Raw genomic sequence first — 24153 nt, 5'->3', positions numbered from 1 at the left:
AATGAAGAGGGGTCTAGGGAGATGGCTCAGCTGATGCTAGATGGTGTACAAACATGAGGACCTGAGTTTGGTTCTCCAGCACCTATGTGACAGGAGGTGTGGTGGTATGCAGCTGTACCAGCAATGGGAAGGTCGAGCCTGGGAGGTCACCAGGGTCCACTGGCCAGCTGAACTGGTGAGTTCCAGGTCAGGTAAGAGGCTCTGAATCAAAAAAAAAATGAGGTGGGCAGCTGGGAAGATGCTAGCTGTACAAGAGTGGGAACCTGAGCTTGAATCTGCATTATAGGTGGCAGTGCACCTATAATCCCAGCACTGGGAGATGGAGACGGGGATGATGTGGACTAATCTAGCCAATCAGTGAGTCATCTAGTGAAAGACTGTCTTAAAAACTAAGATGGAGCTAGAGGAAGACACTCAACATTTACCTTTGGTATGCCCATGAGTAAACACACGTATGTGCACCTGCACACATACAAAAGTGATGATATTCATTTATTTATCTACCAGGACAGGGTTTCTCTGTGTAGCCCTGGTTGTCCTGGAACTTGCTTTGTAGACCAGGCTGGCCTCTAACTCATAGAGATCCCCCTGCCTCTACCTCCTGGGTGCTGGGATTAAAGGAGTGCACCACCACTGCCCAGCAACACTTCACTATCTAAATATCCTGCCAATAATCACCTGTTGTCTTCTGGCCTTTCCTTGCTTCTCTTTCTCTCAACTGCTGTCACTTGATTGAAACTTTAGCCCATAGGATGCTATCTAGAACCTCTAGTTGGAGCAACTCATTCTGCTGAAGGGGAAACTGAGGTCCAGGAAATCAGGGGACTCTCTAACAAGTCAAGAGTCCCTCCTGGCTTTGCCAAAGCTGAGATTTAGACAGAGATTTCTGATTCTTTTGGCCTGTCCCTCATGGTTACCTCAAGGTCACAGGATGGTTGCAGCATGAGATGAAAGTCACAAAGTGTGAAGAGCCAAAGTCAAAAGATGATGCATGTCAGCCAAGTCACAGTGTGTTTAGTGACACTTTCCTGAAGACCACCCAGAAGTTTTGATGTGGCCATCCCAGAAGGCCCGGATCTCCTCAAAGTCACCATTCAAAATGAAGGAGAAGCCTTTGTTTGGCTCTAGGAAGGGAGAGGTTAAAGCATAGCAGGTTAAGTCACTAGCCAGAGGACACAGCACCGCCTTGCACTTTCTGAGCCCCCTACTTCAGGGAAGAAAAAAAGAAAAAGAAAAAGGCCTTTAATCCCAGCACTTGGGAGGCAGAGGTAGGTGGATCTCTGTGAGTTCAAGGCTAGTCTGGTCTACAGTGCATTTTCCAGGACAGCCAGGGCTACATAGAGAAACCCTGTCTCAAAACAACAACAACAACAAAAACAAAAAAAAGGAAAAAAGAAACAAAGAAAAAAGAAAAAACCTCCCCCCCCCACATCATCAGGCATCCTTGGGGGAGGGTACCCATTGAATTGTTATGGGTCCATCTTCACTGGTCACCTCTGTTTTGGGCAGTCGTCAAATGGTGCATCTATGACTTACCAGACCTTAGAGGACAAATGTGGATCAGCCATGCTGGGAGGCTCCATGGTCTAGGCCGGCTGAAGCCCTCTTGGTGAGCATAGAGTGCTGGAAACAATGTAACACACCTTGTTGGAGCCAGAACTTCCTTTCTTTTAAAAACTGCTTTTAAATCAATGCATTGTGTATGTGCTCGTGCTCATCCAGCGGTGCTCAGTGTGGAGAAGAGAGGACAGCTTTTGGGAGCTGGTTCTCTTCTTCCAGCATGTGTTCTAGGAGTCAGACTCAAGCCATCGGATTTATTGTGTTATTACCAGCTGAGATGTCTTGCTGGCCCTGAACCTAGAACTTTCAGCAGATAGGTTCAACTGTGTGGAAGGAAGGTTGGCTAGCCTTCAAGCTGTGGGGACCCCAAAACTACAGTCCATAAGGACTGTTATAGAGCTTCCTCAGTGTGCTGGCTAGTTTTTTTGTTGTTTGTTTTGCTTTTTGTCAACTTGGCACAAGTTAGAGTCATCTGAGAGGAAGGAACCTCAATTAAGAAAGTGCCACCGTAAGATCCCGCTGTAGGCAAGCCTGCAGGGCTTCTCCATAATTAAGTGGTGCCACCCTTGGTTGATAGTTTTAGGTTCTATAAGAAATCAGGAGGAGCAAACCATGGGGAGCAAGCCAGCGAGCAGCACACCTCCATGGCTTCTGCTTCAGTTCCTGCCTCCAGGTTCCTGCCTTGAGTTCCTTCCTGGCCTCCCTCAGTGATGGACTGTTACCTGGAAGTATAAGCTAAAACCAACCAAGCAAAATACTTTCCTTCCCGAGTTGCTTTTGGTCATGGTGCTTTATTGCAGCCAGAGAACCCTACCTAAGACAGCCAGCTTATCTGTGTTGTCAGAGTTTGCCACATTCCCACATATCCCAGCGTTGTCTCCATTGCCAGACTGGGTGGGAGCTGGGGCCAGGTGCAGGTCTACTCTGCCTCACTCAGCAGCGGTACACTACAGCAGGGGTGGCAAAGGGTGTTGGTTGCAGTGAAACCCAGATGATCCTCCTGCCTCAGTTCTTCATCTCAGCCACCTGTTTCCAGAGGAAGATGGAAAGAGCTCTCAGGTCATTTTGCAGGGCCAAGGGGTTTTGAGAAACTCAAATACCCGCCCCCACCCACCACTCTTGCCACAGTACACAGGATTGGCTGAAGCATTCCATCAGCCAGCCTGCACTTGCTGAAGCTTGGGGGCTGGGGCGAGGGGAGAGCAATGTTGTCACTTTAATTGCATTGGCATAAATATTTGATATTCAATAAATTAGATCTGGAGCAAGGAAAACATTCTTGCAAATGGATTTTTTACCTGGAGCCCAGCCCCATTAGCAGAGGAGTGGAGGGCAGCCTGCCCCAGGGCCAGTAATTAACTCAAGTGGAGCAGAACTAAGCATTTTTGACAGCCGTCCTGGTCTAGAATTAACTGTCATCTCAGAGGGAAAAAGAAACTGTATTGTCACATTAAGGTTTTTGCAAGGCTCTGCTGCCACTGCCGGGCTGGGCTCCGTCTCCCCTTGATGCCCCAAGATGTGTTTTCATCATTAGAGACAAGTTTAAAAGCGACTAATGATGTATTTTATATCCACGTACCTGAATCACAGATTTCACCAAAAGAGAAGACATTAGCATGGTAATTCAATTTTTTTCTCCCTTTTGGCAGATGTAATGAAACAAGATTTGGTGGATGCCGTTAGAAGTCACAACACTGTGATATTTGAAGATAGCACCGTCTGGGTTTTTTTTTTTTTTTTTTCCTTCACCTCTCCGTATCAGGACTTGCCTATAATGAGCAATAGCTCAGCCCCTGTCTGTCTTCACTATCTCCCCCTTACTCCTACCCCCACCCAGCATTTATGAAAGTTGCAATTGCCTCTGAGAAAAGGAAAACCACTGGAGCTTGAAGCGCCTTCTAGAAGCCACTGCTTGCCTTAGTCAGTGGGAACCCAATATAGTAAGAATTGGAGTTTTGTTGGGCTTCACCTTGCCATCGTGTGTGCCATTTTGTTTTTATAAGGTCGGAGAACTCTCTGCGAGATGCTGGCTGTGCGCTGTGCAGGTGTTGGCTGGAGAGGGAAGGCTGCATGCCTTTGTGTGTGTGTGTGTGTGTGTGTGTGTGTGTGTGTGTGTGTGTGTGGCAGGTGTGAGCTGTACAGCTGTTTACACAGGCCACACGCACCCGAGTTCTCCTGAGTTCTGCCCCTTTCATTACTCAACCTTGGCACCGTTTCCCTTCTCAGTCCCTGGACTTTCTTCTTTCTTTCTGTTCATCTGGCCCTCACTCTGACCTGGATGCTGCCTCTGTCTTCCTTACTTCCTGTTCTGTGAAAAAGTGTGAAGCTGTGATTCTGTCTCCTACCAATTTTCTTCTTTGTACCCCAGGAGTGGCTCCCTGAACTTCCAGACATCCTCTAAGACCCATCAACATTTCATATCCTCTGTATTCCTTTTCTATCTCCCGTAGCCTGAATTAAGTATATTTATCCACCCACCCATCCATCCTCTCAATCATCCATCCATCTACTCACTCATCTACCCACCCACCCATCTATACACTCATCCATCCATCCATCCATCCATCCATCCATTCATCCATCCATCCATCCTTTCAATCATCCATCCATCCAACCAACTATCCACCCACCCATGCAACCAACCAACCATCCACTCACCCATCCAACCACCCACCCACCCATCCAACAAACTGACCATCATCCATCCATCCATCCATCCATCCAATCATCCATTCCTTCAGCAAGTATCAAGTGCTTGCAGGTATCAGTCTGATTTTATGTTGGATCATGGAGGCAACTTAGCAAAAAGATTTAAGGAATCGGTGCATGGCTCAGAGAGACAGAGAAAATAGAATTTGGAGGTGAGCTGAAGGCTGTGCAGGAGGCAGTCAGAAAAGGGGTGAGGGCAGAGAAAGGAATGAATGACTTGGGGCAAGAGGAAAGTGTTAGAGGACAGGAAGGAGCGGGATTCTGCTGACTCCTTGCAGTGTGGTGTATCTGCAAGCAGAAGTTGCAGGGTAAGTGTTTATCAGTGCAGTGAAAAGCTAAGACTATAGGGCTAGCTGGAAGGGGTCTGTGGAGCAGTGTGTGAAGAATCAGAGGGTAAACAGAAGACAAGGAGTGTCCTTGTGCTTTCCAGAAAACATAGGTAAATTGGTGGCCCAAGAAGAAGTGAGCATTCCCATTTCCCAGATGCAGAAAATGGGGCTCCAAGCAGGTAGCTAGAACACCCAGCAGGAGGGTGGCAGAGCTGGGATGAACCCAGGCAGGTGGCTCTGGAGTACACATGTTCAGTTGCTGAACCATGAACCATTGACCCACGATACTGCTTAACCAGAGCTGGATGCTCCTCTGCGCTCCCTCCTAGCAGCCAACCTCTATCTTAGGTCTGACTCCTCGGGGTGCTGGACACTGGGAGAACCAGTGAGAACTGTGGAAAGATTTGAATTTGTAGTAACATTCAAGAGAGAAGTAGGAAGCAGGAACATCTTTGAAAGGGGGTTCAGAATCCCTTGAAGAATCACATGAGCCTTCCACATTGGGGAGTTGCAAGGGCCAAGTCAGTGGGCCTTTCTTGAGTACTGAGCCTGGGGAAATGACAGCTCAGCCTTGAGTCCCAGTGCCTCCCTTTGTCTGTGCCACCTATGCTCCCAGTCTTTAGAAGCATCTTAGATGCCTTACCCCTCATCTCCACAATTTACTGAGTTGTCACTTACATGTCATAAAATATACGGGTCTAAGTATTCAGCTTCATAACTTTTTTAAACAATAACTATTTCATGTTTTTTTCAAAGTGTTGCAAAGGTAGTCCTGAGTTCTCAAGTCCTCTCCAGCTGCTTTCTCCTGATGTTAACATCTTGCATTGCCACAATACAGTCATCAAAGGTAACTCGCCAGTGTAGCTGCGTGGTTAGGAACAAAGTTCCATAGTGTATTTGGATTTCACATGCATGGCTCTTTCTGTCCCAGGGTTCCAGAATGCATTCAGCTGTCACAACTTCTTAGGCTCATCTGCTCTGACAGTTCTCAGTCTCCTCTTATTTGTCATGATCCTGACAGCTGTTTTTGCCCAGCGGCTCTCCATGGGGGTGGGGTTTCACTGATGTTTTGTTTGAGATTAGACTGGGGTTGTGGGTTGTGGGACAGAGACATCAGCAGCAGCCCACGTTGTACACACGACTTCTGCCGGTGATCAGAAACACTTCTTATTTTTTGTATGTGTTCATGCGTGTGCAGATATACGTGTATGTCAGTGCACATGTAGATTGGTTAATTTTTATTATCAACTTGAAACAAGTCACCTGGGAAGAAGTGATCTCAGCTGAGGAGTTGCCTCCATCAGATTGGCCTATGGAGATGTCTGAGAGGCATTTTCTTGACTGTCAATTAATACATGAGGGTCTAGCACAGAATGGGCGGTGCTACACCTGGGCTGGTGCTCAAGCTTATGTAAGAAAGCTGACTGAGCATGCGTTGAGCATGAGCCCATGAGCAGCAGGGTTCTTATTTAAGGTCCTGCCTTGAGTTCCTGCCCTGACTGACCTAGAAGTGTAAGATGAAATAAAATTATTTGCTATGTTTGGTCATGTGTTTATCCCAGCAACAGCAACCTAATGAACTAAGCCAGGATACATGAGCATATACACAGTGACCAAAGGTCAGCCTTGGGTGCTGTTCCTCACTTACCATCTACCTTCTTCTTTTTTAAAAGTTATTTTTGGGGATTTTATTTTGATTTAAGCGCTTGGGCATTTTGCCCGCATGAATATCTTGAGCACCATGTGTATGCAGTGCCTGAGGAGGCCAGAGGAAGGTTGGCCTCTGGAACAGGAGTTACAAATGACTATTAGCTGCCATGTGGGTGATGGGACTTGAACCCGGCTCCTCTTTGGAAGGACAGCCAGGGCTCTTAACTGCTGAGCCATCTCTCCAGCCCCTTGTTTTACAGGGTCTCCCTATGTAGCTTAGGCAGCACTCTCCAGGAGCCTCTTGCTTCTGCCTCCAAGTGCTGGGATTGAAGGTATGCACCACCATATCTGTCTCTTCTTGTGTTTTGAGACAGATAGGCTCAGCTGTCTGGCTAGTGAGCCCTAGATGGAGCCCTAGGGCTCCATCTCTCTGTCTCCCCAGTGCTGTGAAAGAAGGTGCATGGCACCCTTCTCACGTATTCTGGAGATCAAACTTGAGTCTTTATGCTTGCAAGGCAAGTACTTTGCCTATTGGAACACTCCTTAGCCCCAGTTTGGTGTTTTTCAGATTGTCTTGCTCGGTAGCCCAGACTGCCCTCAACCTTGCCATCCTCCTGCCTCCCCCTCTCACCACCATGCCCAGTTGGATGACACCTGCATACCACCACTCAAATCTAGATACAGGAGATTTCCGGCTTTATCCAGAAAGGGTATAGAATCCGCCTCGATTCCCCTTGTGTTCCTCCCCAGCCAGTCTTGGCCCCTGCTGTGCTCCTCTCTGCCTGGGGATGGCTTTGATTGTGGGCGAGCTGCGTGCAGGAGGAATCACACAGTGCCCTCTAGTTCACCTGATTTTTCTGTTGTGTCACATTTTGAATAGCAGAGTGCGTTTGTGACACACCCCAGTGCCGATGGACATTTGGGTAGGCACAGCCCTGTCAGGGCTGTTATGGATGGAGCTGTCTGATACATTCTTGTGCCGCTTTCTGGAGACATTCTGTGCTTTGGTTTGGAGAGCCCAAGAGGCGGGGGCAACTTTCACCTCCTCTTTTCAGCTCTCGCTCCTGAAGACTTTCTAAAAATACCTGTATTCGCTCTCTCTGCAAATGGATGAGGGAAGAGTAAAAAGCCTTTAAGAGCAGCAGAGGAAAAAGCTCTTGCTAGGAGCCGAACATTTTGTGCATCAGCAAATCTCAGCTCAGGCCCCTGGATAGTTCCCAAATGTACCTGCTTGGTGGTTCAGCTCCTGTGTCCACTTTGTCCCTCCTCACTGGTCTGCTGAGCTCCTCCATTCTGTACTTGTGACCACCCCCAGCCCCTTTGCCATGATTTGGCAAGAGAGGCCTTGCTAAAACAGTAGCCAAGCCCCAACTGTCCACCCACCATTAAGGTCCCACAAATTTTGTTCCTCCCTTAGGAGGAACCTCTAAACCCTCACTGCGGATCTGCCCACCTGCCTGTCTCATCCTCCACACCCAGGCTCTTCCCAGCTCTAGTCTCTGCGCCAACTCTTTACTCTGCCAGGGAGGTCTGTGGGGCACACCCTGGTTCTTTAGGACTCTATTCTGTTGTCCCTCTGTGGAGGCCTTTCCCCGATCACAGTCCAAGCATGGTCCCCTTTCCCCTCCTCTTCTCCCGCCCTGTCCCCACCAGGCTGCCTCTGTCCTATGGGTATGGTTTTCTGAATATTTCAGATAAGTGGTATTATAAACCATGTGTCCCTCATCCTGTTCCCCTCTTCCCTTTACCCTTTATTCCGTCCTTTCATCTAGCCATCAGTGTGTGCATGCGTGCTTCTTTTGTTAGGAAATATATCTTCAGGCCAGTGACATGGCTCAGAAGGTAAAGGCTCTTGCCACCAATACTGAGGACCTGTGTTTGATGCTCAGGACCCATACAATGAAAGGAGAGAACTGACTCCTACTAGTTGTCCTTTGACTTCCAAATGTGCACTGTGGCTTATCTGTCTCTCATACACATACAAATACATACGTAAATACATACATGCAATAAGCACCCAGCGCTGACGTTGGGTGGCTCACAACCATCTGGAACTCCAGGACCAGGGGATCCAATGCCCTCTTCAGACTCTGCAGGTGTACACACACCCACACCCACACCCACCCACCCACACACACACACACACACACACCATGATCACCATTAAAAAATGAAGAAATCTTAAAGGTCGCCTTGTAGTGACATCCCGGGGATAGGTAGATAGGTTAAATTGTGACAGTTCTCTACGAGTGGAGCTCCATGGAAGCACCAGCCTGCTCCAGCTTTTCCAGTGTCTGATGCTCTCACAGAAACTCAGCTTTTAAAAGATAAATATAAGGACTAGGGAGGTGGCTCAGTTACAGGCAGGAGGACCTGAGTTCAAATTCCCCAGCATCCACGTAAAAAGCCAGACGTGGTGGCGTGTACCTGTAACCCCAGTTCTCAGTGTCCCCTTCTCTCCCCTCCTGTCCCCTCCTACATCTCCCTCCCTCATTCTTTCCCAGTTTTTAAGGCATAGTCTCACCCTGGACTCCAGACCAACCTCAAACTCATGGCAACAACCCGGCCCCCCGTCCGTCTGTCCCCCCCCCCCCCCCGTCCCCTGGGCCCAACCGTTGAAATCACAGGCATCAGCCACCGTGCCTGACTTAACACTTTCCTCTTGGGGACATCTCATACAATCTTTATGCCTTTGTTAATATTTCTCAGGCAAATGCTGCCATGAATTAACCTGAAGACGCACAAACCTGGGTTTGTTGACTCTTTGCAGTGACAGACTAGAGATCATCACAAGAGGCAAAGAGCTTGTTATATGAGCCTGCCTGGAGGGGGGGGACATAACGGGGGGCATAACAAGCTACAAAATAAACAAGCAATAGGGACTTGTGAATAGGGACTCTGCAGCCTCCCAAGGTGCAGAAATAACATTGCTGTGATAAGACACCTGGTTTATGGTCTTTGAGGGCTTTGTTTGTTTTTATTTTTGACAGATTGGTCTCAAATTTACTATGTAGCCAACAGTGTCTTTAAACTTCTGGTTCTCTTGCCCCCATCTCCTGAGCACTGGAGTTACGGGTGTATACCAACACACCTGGTCCTGGGACTGAACATCTTAGCGGGCACTTGCTAAGCTGTATGCCCAGCCCTGGTTTATGGCCTTTGTTACTGCAGACAAGTGAGCTGAGACACAGGTGTGTTCTTTTTTAAAATGTCTTTTACATGTATTTATTTATTTAGTGTGTGTGTCTACGTATGCATGTGTATGTATGTGAGTGTGTGTGATGTGTATGTGTGTGATTATGTGTGTATGAATGTATGTGTGTGTATTTGTGCATGTGTGTGTATGTGTGTGTGAATGTATGTATGTGTGTAGGTGTGCTTGTGTATGTGTATGTATGTGTGTATGTATGTATGTATGTATGTATGTGTATATGTGTGTGTGTATGTGTACATGGGTGTATGTATGTGTGTATGTGTGTATATCTGTATGTGTGCATGTGTGTATGTGTGCATGTGTGTATGTGTATGTATGTTTGTGTGTGTGAATGTATGTGTGTGCATATGTGTATGTATGTATTGTGCATGTGTATGTATGTGTATATGTGTGTGTACGTGTGCATGTGTATGTATGTGAGTGTATGTGTGTGTATGTGTGTGTATATTTGTGCATGTGTGTGTGTGTATATGTGAATGTATGTATGTGTGTAGGTATTCTTGTGTATGTGTACATATGTATGTATGTGTATGTATGTGTATATGTGTGTGTATGTGTGCATGGGTGTATGTATGTGTATATATGTATGTGTGCATGTGTACATGTGTGTATGTGTATGTGTGTTTGTATGTGTGAATGTATGTGTGTATGTATGTGTGTGCATGTGTGTATGTGTATGTGTGTTTGTATGTGTGAATGTATGTGTGTATGTATGTGTGTGCATGTGTGTATGCATGTTTTGTGCATGTGTATGTATGTGTATATGTGTGTGTATGTGTGCATGGGTGCAGGTATGTGTATATGTGTATGCATATGTGTGTGTGTATGTGTGTTGGCACATGCATGTCACAGCAAGTGTGTGGAGAGCAGAGACAATCCTCAGGTGTTGATTGTCTTCATTCACCATGCGGCCGGCTTCTGTGGACTGAACTCGGGTCATCAGGCCTGTGGAAAGCACCCTTACTTACTGGGCCAGAAAGATGGCCCCTATTCACCATCTCTACTCCCCTCAAGCTGATGACAGGACTTAGGGAGCATGTCCTCTCTACCCCGTCACTGTTTCTGATGAAGGGAAGGCATTGACCCTCTATATATATTCTTTATGTATGGAGTCCGGACTTCGAGTAGAGCTCAATAGCAGAAAGTGTCCTGAGCTGTGCAGCCAGCCTCTGACTGGCCTATTTGGCTAAGAGCAGCTTGGGATCAATTATGGATGAGGCACTGTGGAGGAGGAGTAAGTGGGCTGTTGTCTACTTTGAAAAATTAATGGGACTGATTAATATGGAGCATGGGCCCTTCTTCCTCAGCACAGAGAAGCTGTGGTCTCTTCAGGAACTGGGGAGACACGACAGCACCCCGTGTGTCTGTGTTCTTTGGGGCTCCACTCTAGACTCCTGGAAGAATCTGCCCCATTGCCCCACAAGGATGCTGAGGCCCATCAAATCTGAGCACTTTGCTAAACATGGATAAGAGGGGGGATGGTCACTTACTACTACTTTTAATTTAAAACTTTTAATATGGAAAGTTAAATCATTTATACAAGTTGATATATAAATATAACAGAGATTTGCATTTAAAATCTTTTTTTTAGACAAAGTCTCATGCAACTCAGGCTGGCCTCTAATTTGCTATGCGTCCGAGGCTACCCTTGAGTGCCTCACCCTCCTGAAGGCTGAGATTGTCGGCATGCAGCATCACATCCAATTTTGGATCATTTCTTTGTGTAAGAGCTGAGAACTCCCAGGTCTGAGCCCAGCCCTGGCGATGGAAATCGGTAGCTAACAGGCTCAGGTGGCTGGGGATCTGCACGTTTAGATCTGAGATGAGGTAGTGACATCTCCAGTCGCAGTGGGATCATGAGGTTCATCAAAGAGCCAGTTCCCAGCCTATCTAGTTCTGACTTCCTGTCAAGAAACCCTCAGAAAAACTTCATCTAGTCACCTGACCTTTCTTGTGTGTTTCCAGTGACAGAGAACTCACTACCACTCAACCCACAGCGGGAGCCACCATTGCTTGGAAGCTCTCTTCACACCGAGTAACACTGGGGAGACCCCTATGAAGTCTCAGTCTTCACTCCTGTGAAGGTTCCTGTGATGGGTAGGGCTCAGGCTGCCGTGGGGGTTGTTGGATCCGGTTGCTGTGATTAAGCTCACCCCTTCAGCCCCAGTAGGAAGGGCTGTTCCTGCTTCCTCTCTGTGTATATGTGTATGTGGGGGATGTTTGTGAATGTGTGTGCTTTTGCGCAAGCAGATGCTCTGTGTGTGTGTGTGTGTGTGTGTGTGTGTGTGTGTGTGTGTGTGTGTGTGTGTGCGTGCGTGCGTGCGTGTGTGTGTGTGCCTGTGGAGGTCATTGGTTAACATCAGGTGTCTCCTTCAGTTGCTCTCTAATTTCTGAGATAGGGCCTCTCTCTGATCCTGGACCTTACTAATTTGACTAGAATGGCCAGCCAGTGATCTCTAGGTATACTCCTATCTCCTCCTTGTCAATGCTGGCTTTCGCATGAGGTGCTGGGAAACCAAACCCAGTTCTTCATGCTTATATGACAAGCATTTAACCCCCTGAGCCGCTCCCCCAGATCTCCAGCTTCCTTTTGACCTACCGTTCTGGGTTTTCTACCCTTCTGGGGATCAAATCTACAGCCTTGCCGGTGTTAGGCAAGTACTCTACTACCCAGTTCAAACTACACAAGTACTCTACTACGGAGCTCATGCTAGGCGAGTCCTTTGCTATCCAGCTCATGCTACACAAGTACTCGGCTGCCGAGTTCATGCTAGGCAAGTACTGTACTACTGACCCAATGCTAGGTAACTACTCTAATACTGATCCACATCCCAGTATTCAGATTTTTTTTTTCCTTTCTCTTTAGGAACATGCTTCAAGGCCTTGGAGAAACTGAAGTCTTGTTCAGGTGTGAACATCACTACCCCTGTGGAGCTCACTCCTTGGCTGGCTCCCTCTGAAGTGCCATGGAGCCTGATGGCAGCACCCACCTCCAAAGCTGCCCTGGATCCACAGGCTGTTGCGGCTGGAATCATTACGTTGGATCCTCCCCCCCATTCTGTAATAGCCAACCGTCTGACACAGGCTGCTATCCTCTGACTTTCCAAAGGATTTGAAACCGTGCAATCCGGTAGGCTTTGTCTCACGTCTCAGTCAACTTTCAGATAGTGGGACCGCATGGCAGGAAAAGCATGGCAAGGCAAGGTGAGACCCATCCCCTCAACTTCAGCTGGGAGATTGAGGGCAAGCTAGGGCTCAAGCAGCCTTTTTGGTTTGGAGATGACTAATCTGGCTTTGGCCTGAGAATGATTCCAGGCTGGCTGGCTGGACGGCCTGTTTCCATGGCAACGGTTGTTATTGGTAACTGAATAAGCATCTCGGAAACAGCTCTGGAGTTGATGGTTTTCCCTTCTAGTTGGAACTGAGAAGAGCCAGGCTTGTGCATGGACTTGGTGCTGCAGTGTGATGTCTGGCGAGCTGAAGCCTCCTCTGCTCCCCTCTGAATTCTGCCTCCACAGAAGGAGCAGACTAACTTGCTCCCTACTTTCTAGTGTCTTCAGAGATGCTAAGGGACACAGTCAGGGATGTCTAGCTAACGGGTCCTAGAACTTGAACCCTGCCTTGTCTGGTCCTGGATTGATTGCTGTGTTGCTGTCTTGCCTCTGTCCTTTTCCCATGAGCACACACAGGAGCCTTATCAGATGCTCCCTGGTGACACTACCAGCCTGCTTAATTATATGTGGTGACAGAATCCCACAGTGACTCCCAGGACAGAGGCTCCCTCAGAGGCTGTGGCTCCACAATCATCAGGAAAGCTCAGAGAGCTTCCGAGGCCTTCTGGCCAGGTACTGCCTCAAACTCCTTGTGGTCCTCTCTGCACTGCTCCCCTCCTGGGGAGTACACCTTTGTGCTGGAACGGAATCTAGACTATGTCTGCAGAAGGCCTCTTGCTATGGTGCTTACTCCCCTCCCTCTGTCTCCCTGTTCACTCTCCCTCCCCCTTCTTCTCTCCTTCCTTCCCTCCCTCCCTCTCTCCTTCCATCTTCCTTTTCTTTTCCCCTCTCCTCTTTCTCTGCAAAATCAACCCTGGTCTGTTTCCCTTGTTTCCCTGTCTCAGTCCTGTTTCCCTTGTTGTTTCCCTGGGTGAACTTTGCTGGATGCTGGATTCACTTCTGCCAAGTTCAGAAGCCATGCTGCTGGCTGTGGAGTGTGGCTGCAGAAAGGTGACACTTCAGCTCTTGAAGGTTGTGTGACAGAAACAAAGAAGCTGGTGTGGTGGTGGCTGGCCACCTACATTCAACTTGCAGTGCCCTTCTTAGGGTGGGCACTCATCTGGACCTCTCACAATGATTTCTGGTGGATCCATGACTGTGAAACTGGACCTCCACTGTGAAACTGTCTGTCCTGGGCTCAGAGACCCTATGGGATTGTCCTCTGTCTCTTGGCTGTCCCTTCATGTCCCCACCGTGCTTCCTCCTCTCCTTGGGTGTGATTGTTGGGGTGGCTCAAAGTTTGATCCAGGTGACACTATCCACTGCACCTTGCTTTGGTTCCCCCAATTCTGTAGCAACTCAGGGAACTTGCCAGCTCATATCTCTGCTCCCAGCTGTGGACCTGTGTCACCAGGGAACATGCCATGGCTCCTAGATGACCCCAAGATGTCTAGGACCCATTTCTTATTAAGCACAGCTCTTCCTCCTGACTCCACAGTCTCCTATGTTAAAGCATTGCTCCTCGGTGTAGTGCTAGTAGGCATGAAGGGACCTTTATGAGCCTATCCTCATGGGAGGTCTCTAAGTCATTGGAGGCATGACCTTGAGGGGATCATGGGACTCTGGCCCTGTTCTTTCACTGGCTATGGGGTGAATGGTTTTGTACCACCACACTAATGATGGTGTTTTGCTTTACTGCTGATGGCAGAGCAATGGGACCAACTGATCAAGGCCTGGAGCTCCCCAAACTGAGAGTCGAAGTTACTTAGTATTTGGTTATAATGATAGAAAGCTGACTCGCCAGACCTTCTCTGCCTGCTCTCCCCATTCTCTCTCCTTCCCACCTCAGGGGCAGAGCTGCCCTTGCATTGGTCAAGGCAGCAATGGGTCTCTTCTTCACACTTCCTCTTCCTCACCCCCACATCCGGTTCCTCTCCAGTACCTTCCAGTTCTCTCCTGAAGGGCCTTAGAATCTTCCCGTCTGCCGACCTCTTCACGCCCACTGCTTTAATCCGCACATGATGGGTGTTTGCCTGGAACTGTCATGTACCCTTTTTAGCTTCCTTGGCTCTACTCCGTCCTGACCATCACTACTCTCGTTAGAATGTCTTCCAAAGTCAAATGAAACCCCTCTGCTCTCCTGCTTGCCACCTCCCACACATCCCTCTTCTCCCACGGGAAAAGACCGTGATACTTTTCAGATACGTCTATTGCTTTGACTTTGGACAGTAATGTTTCAGTTCAGGTAGCAGGGCAGCCGTGACCTTCTGTAACACCTGGGCAACACCTGGGGTTGAGTCAGTCAAGCCTTCCCTTGGTTTCAATTCTCACGTGGCTTTCCTGACTAAACTCCCTCCTGTTCCTGCCTGCCTCTGTGGGTCTACATGTAACAGTAGCTGAAGGTCAGCAGGGGGGCTCACAGATGTAAAACAGGGGGCTCTGCAATCCAGAGAAAAAAGTTAAAGAAAATTAATAGATGGCAACCTCCACACTTTCAATTCCTAACCCCCTTGAAAGCATCTTTAAGCATCTAATTGACACATTTCAAGAGACACACTGACTAGTTAGACATCAATTGACACCCTTATTAAATATCAATTAACACATTCCCTAACTTGATATTTAATTAGCTTGCCGGAGCTGTTCTTTTAAGAGCCAATTAAACGCCTGGAATATTCTTACATGCTGATTCCTCTGCTACACAGTCAGTCATGAATCTTTGTTACAAGTTCTTCTGAGCAGGTTTCCAAATACACGCCAGGACCGACAGTCAAGTTTAAGGTCAATCACTATACATCTAACAAAACTGTCTTCTCACCCATGATTATAAATAAAAGGCACAGTTCTTGGACTGCGGTTAACTATATTTCCTGACTGTGGAAACTGTTAAGTCAAACAATCCAGACCTCAAGGCAGAGCTGTGATTCATTTCATTGTGGTAAAATGCATATAAACTAAAATTCACAGTAGAGGACACCATGGGGTCACTGGGACAGATCCACAAAAAGTGGCTATGATGGCCCATAGGTCATGTCTAAACGGAGTGGAGCAATTCATCAAAGAGGAACCTTCCATAGGAACACATCGTTTTCTGCTGTCCAAGGTGTCTTGTGGACAAGCCTAGATTAGCTTCAGACCATAGGTGAGGCTAGACTGTGGATATTATAGGGCTCATAATGATAAATAGTCTAGATTTACCAAAGCCTCAGGCATGGGATGAGTTACTGGGGGTGGAAAGGAAGAAGCCAAAAGACTCTACTGGGGAGCAAACTCGGACTCACAGGAAATTCATGCTTAGGGGCTTGTGTTGTGGGATATTTGTTGTTTGTTTGTTTGTTTTGTTTGTTTGTTTGTTTGTTTTTTCGAGACAGGGTTTCTCTGTGTAGCTTTGGAGCCTATCATGGCACTTGCTCTGAAGACCAGGCTGGCCTTGAACTCACAGAGATCTACCTGCCTCTGCCTCCCAAGTGCTGGGATTAAAGGCGTGGGACACCAACACCCGGCGTTGTGGGATATTTGTATACCGTGTGAAGATATATTACTATAATTGTTTTAATAAAGACCTAAATGGTCACCAGCTAGGCAGGAAAGATGGGTGGAACTTTTGGGCAGAGAGAAGAAACTCGAGATGAATCCAGGCATGAGAGGAGACACCATTGAGATGTGGAATGAGTCAGACACACAGAATAGGAAAGAGGTAAAAGCCATATATTAATGATGGAAGCAGATGCTGAAATCCACAACTAACCATTGGGCCAAGCTCCTGGAGAACAATCACAATGAGGGAGGAGCAATAATATGAACAAAGGAGTCAAAACCATGATGGGGAAACCCACAGAATCAACTGACCCAAGCTAGTGAGAGATCACTGACTCAGGTCTGACAAATGGGAAACCTGCATAAGACCAAACTAGACTCCCTTGATATAAGTGACAATGGTGTGACCCGGGCAATATATGAGGGCATGGGCAGTGGGTCCAAGACCTAACTCTAATGCACAAAATGGCTTAGTGTAGCCCATTCTATATAGAGAGATACATGGCTCAGCCTAGACACAGGGGCGTGGGGGATGGAGAGGTCTGTTGTTCTTGCCTCAAGGAGATGATGGGATAGACTTAGTAGACTTTCTAGGGGAGGCCTTACCCTCTCTGAGGAGCAGATGGGAGGTGAGGGATTGGTTGGGAGAGCGGGAGGAGAGGAGGGGGGGGGAACTGGGATTGGAATGTAAAAATAAATTAATAAAAAACAGAAAAAGAAAAGGCACACATTAATAAAATATGGGTTAATTTAAGTCATAAGAGCTAGTAGGACAAGCCTGAGTGAATGGCCAAGCTTTCATAATTAATAAAGCTCCATGCCATTATTTGTGAGACAGTGACCATCATAAACTTGCTACAGGCTTGCATTCACTCTTCCTTCTGACTGGAAGGTTTTGATATGCCATCACCCACCGTGAGGTTTCACCATTACCATCACACCTCAGAGAAGACTCCTTCATCACTCACTCAGGGTAAGGGCCATTATATACCACCCACCAGCTTCAGATTTGGAGAGCCAGTCAAGCCCTTCAGAGGATCGGTTTCCATGACTTGGAATTACTTACTTTTTAATGTCTGTATTCCTCAAAAGGCTGTAGACATGGGCGGGTAGAGGGCAAGCTCCATGCTCTGTGTCTGTAGCTCTGATTCATAACACATAGTGTGTCTAAGATCAATGGACAAATGGGTAGAATGGATGGATGACAGACTAGATTAATGGATGGATGGATGAGAGACTAGATAGATGGATGCAGGGATAGAAGGATGCAGAGACATGGACTGCTGAACATAGAGATAATGACAAATGCATGAATGGGTGAGTGGGTGGATGGGTAGATGAAAGAGTAGATGGATTGATGGGTAGACAATTGGTGGATGAATGAGTAGATGGATAAATTGGATGCTTGAAGGACTGATGGTATATTAGATTATCTGGAGAAACAGGACCAATAGAATGAATATATGTTAAAGAGAGTTTATAGGGCTGGCTACCATGCTATGGTTTGGGTAGTCCAACAATGGCTGCCTCAAGAGGCCGAGAACCAGATAACTGCTCAGTGCACAGGATGGGTTCTAAGCTGTCTGAATCTTACACTGCAGGCTTGGAGGATTCCTGAAGAACCCTGGTCTTCAATCCATGTTGGAGACATAGAAGAAGCTGGGTTCTGATATCAGTGAAGGGATCCAGCAGTGGTGGTAATGACAGGGCCGATGAATTTGCCAGCAACAGTGAAGGCAAGCAAGGAAACTTCCTTCTTTTTCATCCTTTTACCTGGGTTGCTCACAATTAGTGTAGGTTTCCCCACTTTGTTTTGTTTTGAGACAGGGTCTCACTACGTGCCTCTGGCTGGCCTAGAACTTGCTATGTAGAGTAGGCTGGCCTCAAACTTACAGAGGTCTGCCTGCCTATACCTCTTCAGTGCTCCAATTGAAGGCATGGACCATCAGGCCTGACTCTTCCCACTTTTCAGCCTGGTCAAGGAATTCCTCACAGGTGTGTCCAGCAGATTTTCCTTCAGTTGATTCCAGATCCAGTCAAGTTGAAGATCAAGATTCACCGTCACGGGTTGACAGACAGACAGGATGGAGGTACATGGTGGTGAATGGAGAAATGACAGATGGAGATAAATGATGGGATGGATGGCTAACATGGAGATTCTGGGCAGAGATGGAGCTGAGTTTCCTCTCCAGTGTCTGAGGCTTGGGCTATGCATGCTCCTCAGGGAGTCACTGTCCTAAATGATTAGGAGCTAACAGGAGAGTGGTGCTTTATGTTTTAACACCAGAATTAGCTGTATAAACTGTGACAAAGAGGAACCCCAAGGGGTGAGGGAAGTTCAGTTGAATGGAGTTTAATGTACCCTTTCAGCACACAATCAGCCAGTGAACAGGGACCTTTTACTCTGAGGGGTCCTCAGTGGATGTCACAGGGACATAGCCAGCTTTCTTTGACTAAGGTCCAAAGACCTCTGAGACAGACTTACAAATGTTATTAACATGTAGATTCTGGCCCCCATACCAGACCACCTGAAAAAGAACCTGGAAAATGGAACCCACGATGGGACATTTCTGAATCCTCTTGTCAGCTCTAAGGCACATTGAAAACCATCCAACAGATACTAACAGACGGTAGAACTGAGGTCAGCCAAACAGCAACCTGTCCGGGGTTTCACAGCAACACTACAGCACAGCTCAGACTAGAATGCTGTCTTGTTTCCTGCTGGACCAGCAGCCTACCGCTGAGGACATGAGCTGGAGGAGAGGACTTAGGGTTAAAATACCCACAGTGCTCCCAATCCTAACCTATATTTAACAGTCCTAATTTTGTATGAATAGTGTCCATTAAATAATTAACATTCCTGAAAATAGTAAGGGCTCTTTTATGCCTTTTTATTCCTGGAACATCAAACCTTTTCAGATCATAATTAATTAAGACTCTTGATGTCCCCAAGAGGTAAACCAGACACCTGCAGAGCCTTGGTAATTGGGTCTGAATCCTGAGATGGTCTACATTTCAGAGTCTGCATGGTTCCAGGGCTGCTGAGGCAGTGGGAAGGGGGCACAGCAGGAGAGATAACAGGCATGGGTCCCCACAGTTGCTGGCACCAGCCGTGTACCACCCATGTGAACACTTCTCTGCCCATTGTCACAGCTTTGCCATCTGACCTTGTGGAGGATGGAATCGTCTCCTTGTACTTATGGAGAACATCAGCTCAGACCCCAGCTGTCCCTTCAGAACTGTAGGAACTGTGGCAGACCCATGACATAAAATTCATCACATTCCCATTCACTGAGGTCAGGATGGAGACTTGTCCCGAGCTTATTTTATTTTTATTTTATGAGAGAGGGTTTCATTATAGAACCTAGCCTACCCTCATCCTGCTTCACCTCCCAAGGCCTGGGGTTACAGGTGTGTGTCACTACTTATGGCTCTGGGTAGCTTTAAAAATACATTTTGCTTGGGGGTGTGGTCAGTCCTTAACCAGCTTGACTGATGTATTGGAACAAGTTTAGCTGGGGTGTGCCATGAGGAAACTGGGGGTTCTGCTGACCCGGCATCTGAGGTATGGCTGAGGCCAAGCTCCAGAGAAATTTCCTCATGGTGTCCAGTGCTGCAGGGTTTTTTGTTTTTGTTTTTTATTGTTATTTATATTTTGAATTATGTTTTAGTCTCTCTGTCTCTGTCTATCTGCGTGCCTGCTCTCTCTCTCTCTCTCTCTCTCTCTCTCTCTCTCTCTCTCTCTCCCTCCCTCCCTCTCTCTCGCTCTCTCTCTCTCTCTCTCTCTCTGGGCATCATGTTGTACACGTAGAGGTCAGAGGACAATTTTCACAGTCCTCTTCTACCACGTAGGTCCCGGGATTCAAACTCAGGTCGTCAGACTTGGTGACAATTTCCTTTACCCACTGAGACATCTTTCTGGACCTTATTATGATTCCATCTGACAGACTTTTAAAAATCATGTTTCAAAGTTTGCATATCACAGATACTTTTTATTCTGTGCCTTAAAAAGGAGCTATGTGATTAATTTGTTTTGAATTAATCATCTAACACATCACAGAGTTTGTTGACAAACATCAGTGAATGATGACAGGTCTCCTCTGATTTGGAGAAGGCAATGCATAGGGGAATGTGGACTCAGTGTTCATCGCTGAAGTCAAGAAAGCCTGTATCTGGTGCTTGACGTCAGGGACTTTTGTGTTTTATGCCTAAATAAAGTCTTCGGTTTATTGATTAATTTTGAGGGCTTATTCCAAGTCAGCCTTAGATAGGAGCCAACTGGCTGGTGTTGGAATGGAAGGATTTGTTTGAGGAGTGCACTGTGAGGCAAGTGGCCCTCCGCTTCTCCCACACACAAAATGCCAAGCTGTGTCACATCCGTTGCTATCTCTTCTCTTTAAGTCAGGTTTTGAGGGGCTGAGGAATCTGGAATGCTTTATAAGGACTCTGATCAGCCGGCTTCAACAAAAGGCAGGCACAGCGAGACATCCTTTCAGATGGGCTCATTAGCACGCGCTTCCATGTCCAAGCGCCCAGGGCTCCCGTCCTCAACTAGCACTGTGCTGCGGATGTAAATGAAACAGTAACAAGTACAAATGTGAGCACTCTGAACTGTCACAGTCAATGTCCTACGAACAACGGCAGAATCACAACAGCGACAAGGACTGTTCTGTGTTGTAGTCTTCACCCATGCACACATCTCTGCATTTCATTTTCCTTATCTATAAAATAAGACCAGAGCCAGTAGCCCACAGGTTCTTGTGATCCAGCAAGATGATGAAGTTAAGGAGCTCTGTGGAGGACCAGGCAGACCTAAGTGTAGGGACATTTCCTCTTCCCACTTCGTTCTGTCTGCAGCATGCCCTAACGTGTACATCCATGTGCATGCAACATCCATGTGCATAGTCCCATCAGTTTCATACCCCAACATGTACTCACAAAGACTCACTGTACCCAAAGCCACACACTTGCTGAGACAGACAAAAGGAGATTGGGCTGGGAACTGAACATTGTTCAGTGCTATAAGCATGTTCATGTCAGGTTAGGGGAATCGCTCAGTTAGTAAAGTGCTTACTGTGCAATTATGAGGACCTGGGTTCAGTCCCAGCACCCACAAAAGAGCCTCTACACACACACAAGCATTCATGCACACACATGTATGCACACACCACACAAAGCATATAAATATTAATAAGAGCCCCTCCCCTTTTTGGTAAGCACTCTTAATTTAATGTTTACTTTTTCTTCACATAAGCTAAGCTATTGGGGACCTAGAAATTTGACTCTTGGATTGACAGCTGCCAGATCTTTCCCTTGTACCCGGCTGCCTTGAGCAAGAAGCTGTCGCCAATCGAGCCATTCCTCTTGTAATGACTGAGTAGACTATTGTGCTTTGAATGCTTAATGGACACATTGAGAAGATGCCTCCTTGGTACCCCATGGGATCCTGTGGGACACAGCAACCTCAGCTACTGGTGAGATCATAGCAGCTGCTTCAGGAGACCTTGCCAAGGTCATGACTGCTCTAGGCAACTCCACCCTGTCTTTGGAAGACTCACTCTAGGCAAGGGTAGCCTGGAGATCTAGATAACACTGTTCATCCTGCAGCTATTCTCATTGAAGATGAGGAGGGAACACTTCCCAATGACTTCACCAAAGGCCCGTGATCAGTTCATTTCCAAGTGTCTTAGTTTCTCCTTTTCTGATGTGATAAAATACCCTAACAAAAGCAACTTAAAGGAGGAAGGGCTTGTTTTGGCTTGCAGCTCCAGAGGGGTATAGCAGAAAGCATAATGGTAGGAGCAGGAGGCTGGCCCATCAAGTCCCATCAGCAGTCAAGAAGTAGGGAGAGAGGAGGAAATGGAACAGGATATAAGACTTCAAAGCCTGCCTACCAGTGACGTACTTCTAGCAGTGCTCTGCTTTCTAATTAAAAACGAAAAGATTTCTTTGACTTTCAATTACATGTAAATGTGTGTACGGTGGGGAGGGGTGTGGATATACCCACAATGAGTGCAGGCACCTGGCAGAGGCCAGAAGGGGCAGCAGATTCATGGAGCTGGAGTCTCAGGCAGTTGTGAGCAGTCCAGCACGGGTGCCAAGAACCAAACTTAGGTCCTCTGCAAGAGCAGCGCACTCTGAACTGCTGAAATCTAGGGATTTCTTCCTCTTCAGAAACAGAAGCTCAAGTGCATGAGCCTCTGAGGGATAGTTCACTGGTAAACCACAGTGCCAAGGACTGTGATGAATACGCATGTAAGGCTTGTGATTGGTGGAACCACAAGCTGTGCACATGTGTGTGGCCTGTGATAGGTGGGACTAGAACCTATGCCTGAACATGCCACACTCCTCTTCTGGCTATTGAGACAGATTGTTTAGGATTACTCTGGAAGTTTCTTTCCTGTGTAGAACCCCCATGTTATAACATTAGGTCCAAAAAAAGGCTTCTCCTGAGTCGTTTCTGCTTGGCTAGTGTTGTCAACTTGAAGAATCTGGAATTGTGGGGAGATGAATGGGTACACCTGTGAGTGGCTACATAGAATGACCCTCAGGGTACACCATGGCCCTCTGTGTAAACTGTGAGGGGTTATCGAGAATGCCCTCTGGGTACAGCTGTGAGTGGTTATCAAGAATGCCCTCTGGGTACAATTGTGAGGGGTTGTCTAGAATGCCCTCTGGGTATAGCTGTGAGGGTTATCTGGATTAAGGTTACACTGGCCAGAATGGCTAAAATCAAAAATACCAATGACAATCTATGCTGGAGAGGATGTGGAGAAAAAGGAATACTCCTCCATTGCTGGTGGCAGTGCAAACTTGTAAGACCACTCTGGAAATCAGTATGGCGGTTCCTCAGGAAAATGGGAATCAATCTGCCTCAAGATCCAGCAATTCCTCTCTTGGGCGTATACCCAAAAAATGCACATTCATACAACAAGGACATATGTTCAACCATGTTCATAGCAGCATTGTTTATAATAGCCAGAACCTGGAAACAACCTAGATGCCCCTCAACTGAAGAATGGATAGAGAAAATGTGGTACATTTACACAATGAAGTACTACTCAGCAGAAAAAACAATGGAATCTTGAAATTCACAGGCAAATGGATGGAACTAGAAGAAACCAATCTGAGTAAGGTAACCCAGTCACAAAAGACAAACATGGTATGTACTCACTCATATGTGGATTTTAGACATAGAGCAAAGGATTACCAGCCTACAATTCTCATCACCAAAGAAACTAGGAAACAAGAAGGACTCTAAGAGAAAAATGCATGGTCCCCAGAGAATGGAAAGGGCAAGGATCTCCTAAGCTAATTTGGAGCATGAGGGTAGGGAAGAGAGAGCTGTCAGAATGTGAGGAGAAAAGGAGGGGAGAGGAGGAAATGGAGGAGCAGAAATGTTGAGTTGGAGGAAGAATAGAGGAGAACAGGATGAGAGATACCATATCAGAGGGAGCCATTATAGGTCAGAGAAGAGATTGATCCAGACCCCTGAAAGTGGATGTCAAGGAGGAGGCCTTGGCACCCTACAGGGCCTCTGGTAGTGGATCAGTATTTTTGCCTGGTGTAAGAAGGGACTTTGAGAGCCCATCCCACATGAAGGGATGCACTCTTGGCCTGGACACATGGGGGAGGACCTAGGCCATGTCCAGAATGATGTTGTGGAATTTGGGGAGCCCCCGTAGAGAGTCCCACCCTCCATGGCAAGCAGAGGGGAGGGGGAGGAGGCTGGCATAGGATGGGGGAGGGGGAGAGGGAGAAGGGATTGACATGTGAAATTATAATTTTGTAAAAATAAAAAATTAAAATAAAAAAGGTTCTAGGCTGGGAATATCTGTGAAGGATTATCTAATCACATTAATTGCTGTGGGAATGTTCCATCTTAATTGTGGGTGGGACCATTCCCTGGACAGGGGATCCTGGACTGTATAAAGTGGAGAAA

Source organism: Cricetulus griseus, chromosome 6 (assembly GCF_003668045.3).
Source record: "Cricetulus griseus strain 17A/GY chromosome 6, alternate assembly CriGri-PICRH-1.0, whole genome shotgun sequence".
Lineage (NCBI taxonomy): Eukaryota > Metazoa > Chordata > Mammalia > Rodentia > Cricetidae > Cricetulus > Cricetulus griseus.
Note: the sequence above shows the minus strand (reverse complement) of the source record.